Genomic DNA, 10,238 nt, shown 5'->3' with positions numbered 1-10,238 from the left:
ACAGAAGATTTACAGTTTGACTGTCTCATGTAAGAAACGGATGTGCTTTAAACCATGGCGAACACAGGTCATTGGCAGCAGGCACAGGCAGTAGGAAGCTGGTATGAGATCCTGTTCTCCATGATATCCCAGCCAGAGGGCCTTCCATTGGGTCTGGTCTTAATGCTCCCCTGGCACTGGAGAAGCTGGAGGTGATGAAGGAGGATGAAAAGACACTCTGGCCCTGGCTAAGCCTAGGAATGTAACCCACTTCACTGCAGTGGAAAATGAGACCAGAGATCATTCCACCTGTGGAAAAATGACAAGGAAGGTCCAAACACCATCCAAACTCTCAGATTTTAGGAAGATAAAAAAAATTGTCGTGGAGAGTTCTAAACTCTGGTATTACACTCTTCCTAACAGCTATCCCTGGGGAGGCTATCTGGGGCCTCCCCAGTCAGCAACTTGGTTTCCTGAGGTGATGTGCCTTTCCCACATGTTCAAGCACATGTGAAGAGTGTCCTTGGACTGCAAAATTAACACCCCTGTTGAGGCACTGCAGCTAACCCAAAGCAACTTGGCCAGGTGCAGACAATCAGCACACTCAGCAGAGCAACCTCACTCTGGGATCCCTGGATATTCTGAGGCTCCACAAAGTGCATACTGTCTTGATTCAAATCAATGGCTGTGGTTAGAAAATAAACCTCTGAATAGCCATAAAACATCTGGGGGTATAATACAGAATTTGTGCCTCTAACCAGACTCGAGAGATTTTAAAATTTAGATAGGCTTCTAGGAATAAAAACTGCCCTGCTATTCTTTCAAGAAGATTTGCCCTAAGAGATATCTTCATTTTTACTGTTTTCTTTAATACTTACCCAAGCAGGAGAAGGCTCAGCCCCCGAGCCAGCAGCACCAGCCCCTGTGCAGGCCAGCAGCACAATGCCCACAGCCAGCCAGCCAAGCCCTGCAGCATCGGCTCAGGAGCCTCTCAGAGTCCCAGGTGGAACCTGCCTTTGGGCCAGCTCTTTCATTTCTATTGAGGAGCTGCACCATAAATCGTGTCGAAAATAAATCCTACTTCAAATTGAAGTTTCCCTCTTCAGTAATTAGCAATAGGGAGATGAATTTTTTGATGTCTGTGCATGAGCGCACATAACCATCCACATGCCACCTACATGGTTTTCTGCATGACAGATAAACACCAGGGTTTTACTCTATAGCTATCAACATGGAACAAAAGTTGCTTTGTGTCTATACAGGTTGAAAATATTTATCTAACATTACTGTCAAGATGGTTAAATAGCTTCCTTTAACCTTGCAGGGAATGAGGACCATCTACCAGGATGGTACTTGGTGTTCATGTCAAGTCTACAGGAGCACACACAGGATTTCAGATACAGCTATTCATTCATTTCAGGAGTCCTGTGCCTTTGGTCTGGCTGCCATCTGCTTTTATTGTATTAATGCTCTTTGTGCAATGGTATTAGGGGACATAGGATGAGCATTTCTGCCTAGAAACTGTCTAATTCCTCTTCTGCATGTGACTCCCAATTTTCTTCTACTAATCATTTTCCTGAAATGCAAAAATAGAGATTCCCAAGCCATAAGAGGAGGGATTTCTTCCCATTTTCTTAGAAGATAACATTTTCATTATTACATTTCAGAGGAAGCCAGAAAGACAATTTATTAGTCTGCTAAGCATTCTCTCTTGCCTTATCAATCTTGGCTAAAGATAATCCATGTCTGCACAGCCCCATAATGCACAAATCACTAACTCAGAGTGGCAGGTACCTGGCCACTATTAACAAAGAGAAAGGGAGAATTCACAGAACTACATTTTGGAGATGTGCTGTCAACTGACATTCCTCCTGCACTAGGCTCACTGTGGATTGGGTAAGAAACCTTAGTGTCTCAGTGCCAAGCAAACAGACTCTCCTCCATTCCTCCATTCACCAATTCACCACTTATATTCCAAAGAGAAACTGATCATTTTGTGCTGAGATTCTGGAAAGTGAGGTTTTTCAGGGCTTTTTTATTTTGGTTTGGGTTTTTTTGGTTTGGTTTGGTTTGGGTTTTTGTTTGGGTTTTTGGTTGTTGTTTTTGTTTTGTTTTGTTTTGTTTTGTTTTGTTTTGTTTTGTTGTTTTTTGTGAGATCAGATAACCAGAAGAACAATTCATTGTATCAGGAGATCTGTGGATAAATGTTGTACCCAAAAAATATGCCACAGCATACATGAATGCTGATCATGACACACAAGCCACGGAGAAAAAGAGCTGGGCCTGTATGGTTTTGGTGACCACAGATACCATCCAAAGCTACTTTCAAGCATGAGCAATGGAAACTTTGATTTTGTGGACAGCCACATTTCTGGCTGTCTGTTTGCCTTCAGACACCCATCATGATCTAGGCATGAGGCTTCTGAGCACTGCATTTTCTCAAAGGTGCTGCTTCAGTGCAACAGGTGGGAATCACACAGCTAATGGTCTTAGTGCTAAAAGAAGATATGGGGAAAGGGGAAAAGGAGGGTGTGTCCATAAGAGTTGCACAAAGTCTCAGTGTAAAGACAATACTCTTCAAGTATAGGAATAAAGTTAGTAGATCAACAATGACCATTGTCCATTTTAGCAGTCCAAGGGTTTTTGGCTAGTCAGAGCCCTAGTACAAGCACTTTGTAAATCTTGCTGTGGGTCCTACACCCTGGCCTATGCACACCTAGGTACAGAGATCCCAGGGGGTAGTCAATAGAACCTGCTGCTGGAGCCTCACTCTGCTGTGATCCAGTCTAGTGATCCACTGCTGTGACCCATGGCCAGTTTTCAACCAGCTGTGTTATTGCATCTTCACTTTGAACTGCCAGGTAATGACAGGCTCATCTAAAAATCTTGCTTTTCTCCTTCTTTTACCTTTTCTTTGCATTGAAATGAAAATCAGATGCCAGAAAAACCTTTAATTCACCATATTTTCTGGTCTCACAGCAAGAATCTTCCTTTGTGTTATTTCAACACCCCATAGAGATACCAGAGGGTAAATCTCCCCCCCAGCTGCCTTCCAAGCCGCTTTCCTTCCACCCTTTGGGAAAATGCAGTAGGTGTTTTCTGTGCAGCTCATGATTTGATAGCCCTCTAATGTGTGTGTGCTGCAACAGCACCTTGCTGTGCAGTGCAGCTGCTCCCCACCACCTGGCAGGGACCTGTCCTGTCACCTGTCGCCTGCTGGCAGAACATTTGGCCTTGGGAGCAGTCTTCTGTCATTTCAGCTTTCATGGGAAGAAGTTTCAGTTTTCAAGCCACACACTCAACCCCAGGTGCTGCTGAGCCTGGTAAACAGATTGACCTACCCATCTCGTGAATCCATTTTTACCATTATGTTTATCTCTATGGCTGAATGTCAGTCCTGAGAACTAAGCCTGGCTGCATTTTCTAGCTGTGCATTACCCCATCCATTCTCTGCAACACACAGGGAAAGCACACATGCAACACAGTCTGCTGGTATAAGAGGGGTTGGCCCCTAATTCTGCTCTCCTAACCAGGGCAAGAGCTAAAGTGAGGGCTCAGAGAGCTTGCAATGCACACTGCTGCACCAGTCACAGCGTGGAGTCACCTTGACTGTCTTCCTGACTCCTGCTTGACAGTGGCAGTGTGGGCAGTGTGCCCAGGTGGGAAAGAAGGCCAGTGGCATCCTGGCTGGATCAGCAATAGTGTGGGCAGCAGGAGCAGGGCAGGGATTGTCCCCCTGTCCTGGGCACTGCTGAGGCTACACCTCGAGTGCTGTGTCCAGCTCTGGGCCCTCAGTGAGGGGCTGGAGTCAGTCCAGAGAAGGGCAATGGTGCTGGGGAAGTTCCATGAAGAGTGGCTGAGGAAGCTGGGGGTGTTTAGCCCGAAGAAAAGAGATGACCCCATTGTACATGAAAGGAGGTTTCAGAAAGGTGGGGGTCAATTTCCTTTCACAGCAACAAGACCGGAGGAAAAGGCCTCAAGTTGTGGAGGGGTTTAGATTGGGGAGAAGGAAATATTTCTTCTGGAAGGCTGGTTAGGCATTGGAACAGGCTGCTCAGGAAAGTGAGGAAGCAGCAACCCCAGAAGTCTGCAAAAGGTGTGTAGACAATGCACTTGAGGACATGGTTTAGTGGTGGACTCGGCAGCGCTGGGTTAAGAACTGGACTTGGTCTTAAGCATCTTTCCCAGCCTAACCAGTGCTCTGACTCTGTGCTGTGATTCCTGTGCCTCACTACACCACAGCCGTGTACAGACGAGTATCACTATATCCTAGGGACAGCGCAGCTCTGAAAACTAACGGGGTCATACCTGATAAATGCTCAGTTTGCCCAAGCCATGCCCCCACGGTTCCCGTTCCGAGAGCGGAATTTAGGGATGATTCTCGCTGGGAATTCCCAGCCGGGACAAGGTCGGCAGCAGAGGGAGCGCCGGAGCCGCACAGTCCCGCATCGCATCGCATCTCATCGCATGGCATGGCATGGCATGGCATGGCATGGCATCGCATCGCATCGCATCGCATCGCATCGCATCCGAGCGCAGCCCCGGCCCGGCGCACCCCGGGGGTCTGCCCTGCCCCTCTGATACTTCGAACAAAACATCTGCGCAGCTCGCTCCCTGCAGCTTGTCTTTACACGAGTGCCTAGCTTTCCCCGTTTTCCTGATCAGAGAGGCGGGAGGGCTTTGTTACCGACGCCTCGCTTGGCCACGATGTGGCGACAGGGCTTTTTTCTTAGCTTATGGCCGTCTGATGGATCCCTGGCAGGTATCCTTCTCTGCTCCTTGCAACCCTCACGGATCCAAGCGTGGGAAAGATTTCTGCTCCACTCCAGCCTTTTCCTTTTTTTTTTTTTCCCATGCATACCACATCCTGCTCCCACCGCAGCACACATTTTGGTGGCAGCTGTGAACAGTTTTCAACTCTGCATTTAATTAAAGGTTTCAATATTGTCATTCTTGTAATTTCCCAAACCATGAGTCTGACTCCGGGAAAGCTGTGAAATAGGCGCCTAAAAAACCATACAATATGTTGGTTTCATCCCTTCTATTGTCTGGTACATAGGGTTTCTTGTCTGTACTCCAAGTGCGTCTGAGACGTGTTTAGTGTGTTATGAGTTGCTGCTTAGGTGAAGGGTAGAAAGAGCAAGGAGAAATACTTCATGCTGTCAGCTCTCAAGAGAAAGGAAAAAAAAAACCTCTTCTAAAGAAAAATGATCAAAGATGATCTCCTATCCCTTGTGGGCACCCGGATCTGAAACTTCGCATTTCAGCTCAGCACCACAGTGCTGCATCTCCTTATAACACCTCCCACATTGTCAGCCTTTCTGCAAGGACCAGGGACTAAAAACTCTCTGGAGAATTAGTGCCATGAGACTCTTTAATCGTTTCTTACCAACCCTAAGGCAAGAAATTATAGTTCCATTGCCAGAAACAACTCGGCATTGACAAGCTCAGAGGCTTTCAAAATTCTGCTTTTTTTTCAGGCAAAAGGTTAGTTATGCATTTGCCAGCACTTCCAGATGGGTTCACAAGGACACCCTAACAGGCTTTCTTGTTCAGGCCCTGCAATTCAGCCAGAAGCAGAAGCTGCTGTGGCACAAACAGCTTGTTGTGGCCTAGGCATGGGTCTGGAAGGCAGAAAGAGCTTCTCACCCACAGCAGCTGCAGAGAGCAAACACATTGCTTTAATGTGGGCTCCATAAGGCAGATTACACTGCCTGTGTGAACAGAGGTTTTGCGTCTCTCCCTGACATTTTTTGGTCCCATCTGATCCCAGGATAGGAGTAAGGCAAAGCTGGTTCCAGTTGTGAAACAGGAAACATCTTTTGCCTGGAAACTTAATGCGTCTCATTTTCTAGTGGAAAAGTATCCTGACACAACATGGGAAGAGGATTCACTGAGATAACAAAGCAAGGAAATTTTACTCAGTGTTTTAGGTTTATCACATTATAAACTACCTTTTCTTTGCCATTTGGCAGGCATGAGGTACACAAAGTTTCAGTCTATTAAAATGATGCATTCTACTGCTAGTTCACATGATGCTATTGCAGTTCACATTTTCTGGAGTTAATTTTAAAACCCTAGCTCTAACAGTAGCTCCTCAGAATACTCCAAAAAAATGTTGATGTCTTCCCATACATTTATTACACTGGTAAGTTCCCAAACCTCAATTTTAAAGGTTACCACACAGACCCACTAGTGAAAGAGTAGGAGCACCAAATGTGTTTCTTATTAACTCATTGCCAGGAGAGTTGGGCCTGCTCCTACCTTGTGCTCCTCCACCTGGGCAGTACATGCATGGGGATGTGGAGAGACTAGGGACAGGCTGGCCCTACTCTTCATTGGGCACAGACTGTGGACATCTCAGGCCTTTTGACAACCATCCTTTCATCAACCCCAGATATGATGCCACCAAGTTTGGAGGCCCTGGGCAGGCATTTACATTAAATAGAAGTTTAGTTTTGAGAGGGAGCAGAGCTGGCTGCACATTCTTAATCAATGACCTCCTGAAATATCTGGGGGTCCTGTCCCCATTCCCATATGGGAGAAGTGATTTCCATGCAGGAATGGAAGTGATCCTCTGCTCACAACCCCCACACTTAAAATGTTCCCCCAGGCAGCTAGAAGGCAAGGAAGACACTCAGTTCAGACAGATGATGCACAATTCTCCTGCCCTCCCTAGTGAGCAATGCAAGTCTCCCAGCCCCAGTCTCATGATATCAGGAGGAAAGGTGACTAACAGCACAAAGGCTCTCTTCATGTGGTACCTGGTGCTGTGCCCTCTGAACCTCTCCTGCATACAATGCAGAAATATCTCTTAACAGAGCCACATGCAAAGCATGAATCCCAGTGTTGCATTCCAGAGCCATCACCTGCCAATCTCATTTCTGAGGGGATTTCTTAGGGGAGGAATATGTGTTCTTGCCCTTTTGGCTGAGTGGAAGAGAAGGATGGCTGAGGGAAAGGCACTGCCAATACTATTACCCAGAAATTTTCTCATGGGCTGGGGATGGAGGGCAGAATCTATGTTCCATGCAAAACCTACTAAAATTATGGGTTTCTCCCTCCCAACCTTTCCCATCACTTCCCCATTCATTTAAAGATTAAACTTCTTCTATAATCCTTTTCTTCTCAAGGGAGATATCATGGCACAGCTCTGCTGTGCAGGTTCTGTGTTCTCATATCAGAGTATTCTGCCTTAATATGCCTACAAAAAGCAATTAGGAGAAATACTTCAGCTCTAATTTATATGCAATGGCAGTAATCATTGCTCACAAGAGCATGAAGCATTAAAAAAAGGAAAATAAAAACCCAGACACGAAGGCAAAGCAACTCATTTGAGGCATGAGTTGGCTCTGCAGTGGCTTTTCATGGAGGGCTGTGACCTGCCAAGGGACTTGCCATGCCCATGTTCACTCTCTTATGCCCCTGCTTTGTCTTGGCTGTCATTTGTTTGTTCTAGTGGCCAAGGCTTTGCCTCTGAATGGTGTGTCTGAGAGAGAGTGGTGTTATAAAAACCATGCTTTCCTAGCAGGCCAAGAGCACCTGGAAGAACTCATCCCTGCTCCCAACAGACCCTGGTTCTTGCATCTCCTACATTCTCTCACTTTCTCAATTTAAACTGACTGAAGAGGTCCCACAGCAGAGCAGGGTCCCAAGTGTCAGACAGGGAGAGGTGCTTGCAGCTGTAAGAGGCAACATGGCAGAGTTTGCAAATTTAGATCTTACTGAGATGTCTGGAAGGAAATAAAGCCATGTATTAAGTGTTGGGTGGAGGAAATTGTACATAAGAATTTGGAAGCATCAGGCTTAGAACAGATTTTGAAAATTTGCGGACACTGACTGAAAAATGAAAACAGTAAGAAAAGATGAAACATAGAACATGGATGCAATTTCAGACCATGGAAGCATCTTATCTTTCCTACCACGACATTCTGTTCCTGGTTCTTTTTGAACAAGAGAAGATGTTGCCCTAGTGCCTTTCTCAAGGGGGAGCAGAGCTCTGTAGGATGGGGAGATGAGGATGATCAGAGCTAAACATTATGTGGTCATCCACATCCATGTTCTGCACCTGTATTTCATGAGGAACCTTGTGAGCCTGCTGGGAGTCCCTCCAGCAGACCAGCCCCAGGGACAGCACCACTGCTCTTATGGGGTCAGCTGCTCCCCTGCTGCCTGCCCTAATGCTGGGTGAAGACTACTTTGCTGCAGAACCAGAAATGGAGAGGCCCAGCAAGGACTGCACAGAACAATGCACCATGGTCCAGTGATCCCAAGAAATGGACAGCCATAAAAATATGCTGGACTTGGTAACCACATCTGCAGTGGGAGCATAATCTGCTTCTGCAGCAATGCCTTTGTTGATGGCCAAAGGGCACTGATGCAGTCATGGAAAGTCTTCAGTCAGCAGTCCCTCCCAGCAAAATCCTGAATGAAGAGGAGCCTCACAGAGGGAGAGACAATTCTTGTCATTTTAGTGGAAAATCTCTTCCCCAGACTCATGGGGTTTACTGCTAGCTCTCCCAAATTCTCTTAACATTAAATCACATGCTGACATTTGGAGGAAAAATAAATGTCTTGGACTTTCCATGGGGATCATAGAATGCTTTGAGTTTGAAGGGACCTTAAAGATCATCTAATGTCAATGTTGCCCCATCATGGGCAGGCCACATTTCACTTGACCAGGGTACTTAAAGCCCCATCCAACCTGTCCATGAATATTTTCATAGACAGAAGAGCTAATACTGATTCTTGTGCTAGATGGTTCTAGTTCCTTCTAGATACACAAGCAGATTCCCCCTCCCCCTGTACCCCTGCCTTCCAGCAGATGGAATTTCAAGTGACAATTGTCTAATGAAAACAAGGCTATGACTCTCCAAATAAAAATAATTTCAAGCATCTGCTTGCAATCTTATAAACATTTTACAGTCCCTTTAATTCTTCAGTACCCAGGCTGAAGCTTCTTTCTCAATTTATATTTCAGTCTTTTGGAGATTAAAGTTTTACCTGTACTACAGTTACTTAATGCTCATCAAAAACATTTTCAGGTTTAAAACAGGAGGAACTCTACAGTGAAAATATGTTTTCACTGTCAAGTTACTGTGATGACTCTCTCTGGAGCAGGTTCACAGTGTCACATTTTCACCTTTCAGCAATGCAGAAGAACCTTTGCTCCTCTGGCCCATCACACTTTTCCAGTGGAAACAGAGAAGCAATTTATCATATAATCTAATATTATAATTTTACATTATTTAATTAAATATGTGTTGAATGCCAAGCACTTCCCAATATTTTTACATTCCTGCACGATTTTTTTTCAGCTATTTTTTGATTTTTAAAATAGTTTTGGATCAGCAGAGCAACAGAAATTAAAGTCTGCTGTTATGATGTGCAATGAAAGGTTATCTTGCTCCTGCAAAAAGGTCAAAATTTACACAAAAGGAAGACAAAAACAGCAACATGTATAAATAGATGTGTTCAACAAGTAATAGCAATTAACACAGTACAGCATACATAAGAGTGCTTAGTAAATGTGTGAAGACTGATTCACCTTTTAAATAATGTTAAACATAAGTATCTCTATAAAAATTAGAAATTATCTACTGCAATGCTACCAGTTCACAGTGTGTTATTTTCAAAAAGGGCATTTCAATGATGCAAAGGGAGAGGAGAGGAGAGGAGAGGAGAGGAGAGGAGAGGAGAGGAGAGGAGAGGAGAGGAGAGAGAGAGGAGAGGAGAGGAGAGGAGAGGAGAGGAGAGGAGAGGAGGAGAGGAGAGGAGAGGAGAGGAGAGGCGAGGAGAGGAGAGGAGAGGAGAGGAGAGGAGAGGAGAGGAGAGGAGAGGAGAGGAGAGGAGAGGAGAGGAGAGGAGAGGAGAGGAGAGGAGAGGAGAGGAGAGGAGAGGAGAGGAGAGGAGAGGAGAGGAGAGGAGAGGAGCAGAGAGGAGAGGAGAGGAGAGGAGAGGAGAGGTGCAAAACCAAAGAGGTTCACAGAGAGAGACACAATTTCAGGTGGGTTTGATGTAATCAGGTTAATTTTACTTTGGTTCAGAGGAAGAGAAGGACTTTAGTAATGACTAAGGAAAGGCAGCAAGAAGTGTTTTGTGTACTTCATACTCCTGTACCTTTTCAGTCTTCAGCTACTCTTGTGTTGACTAAGACATTAGTATCAGGTCAGCAGCTTTCCAGACAGATGTCCATGTCCTATAATTTCAAAAAAAGCTGAAGCTATTGGTGGTTTCATTTTATGATTCTGGTCAACCAG

This window comes from Erithacus rubecula, assembly GCF_903797595.1.
Source record: "Erithacus rubecula genome assembly, chromosome: Z".
NCBI classification, from domain to species: Eukaryota; Metazoa; Chordata; class Aves; order Passeriformes; family Muscicapidae; genus Erithacus; species Erithacus rubecula.
Note: the sequence above shows the minus strand (reverse complement) of the source record.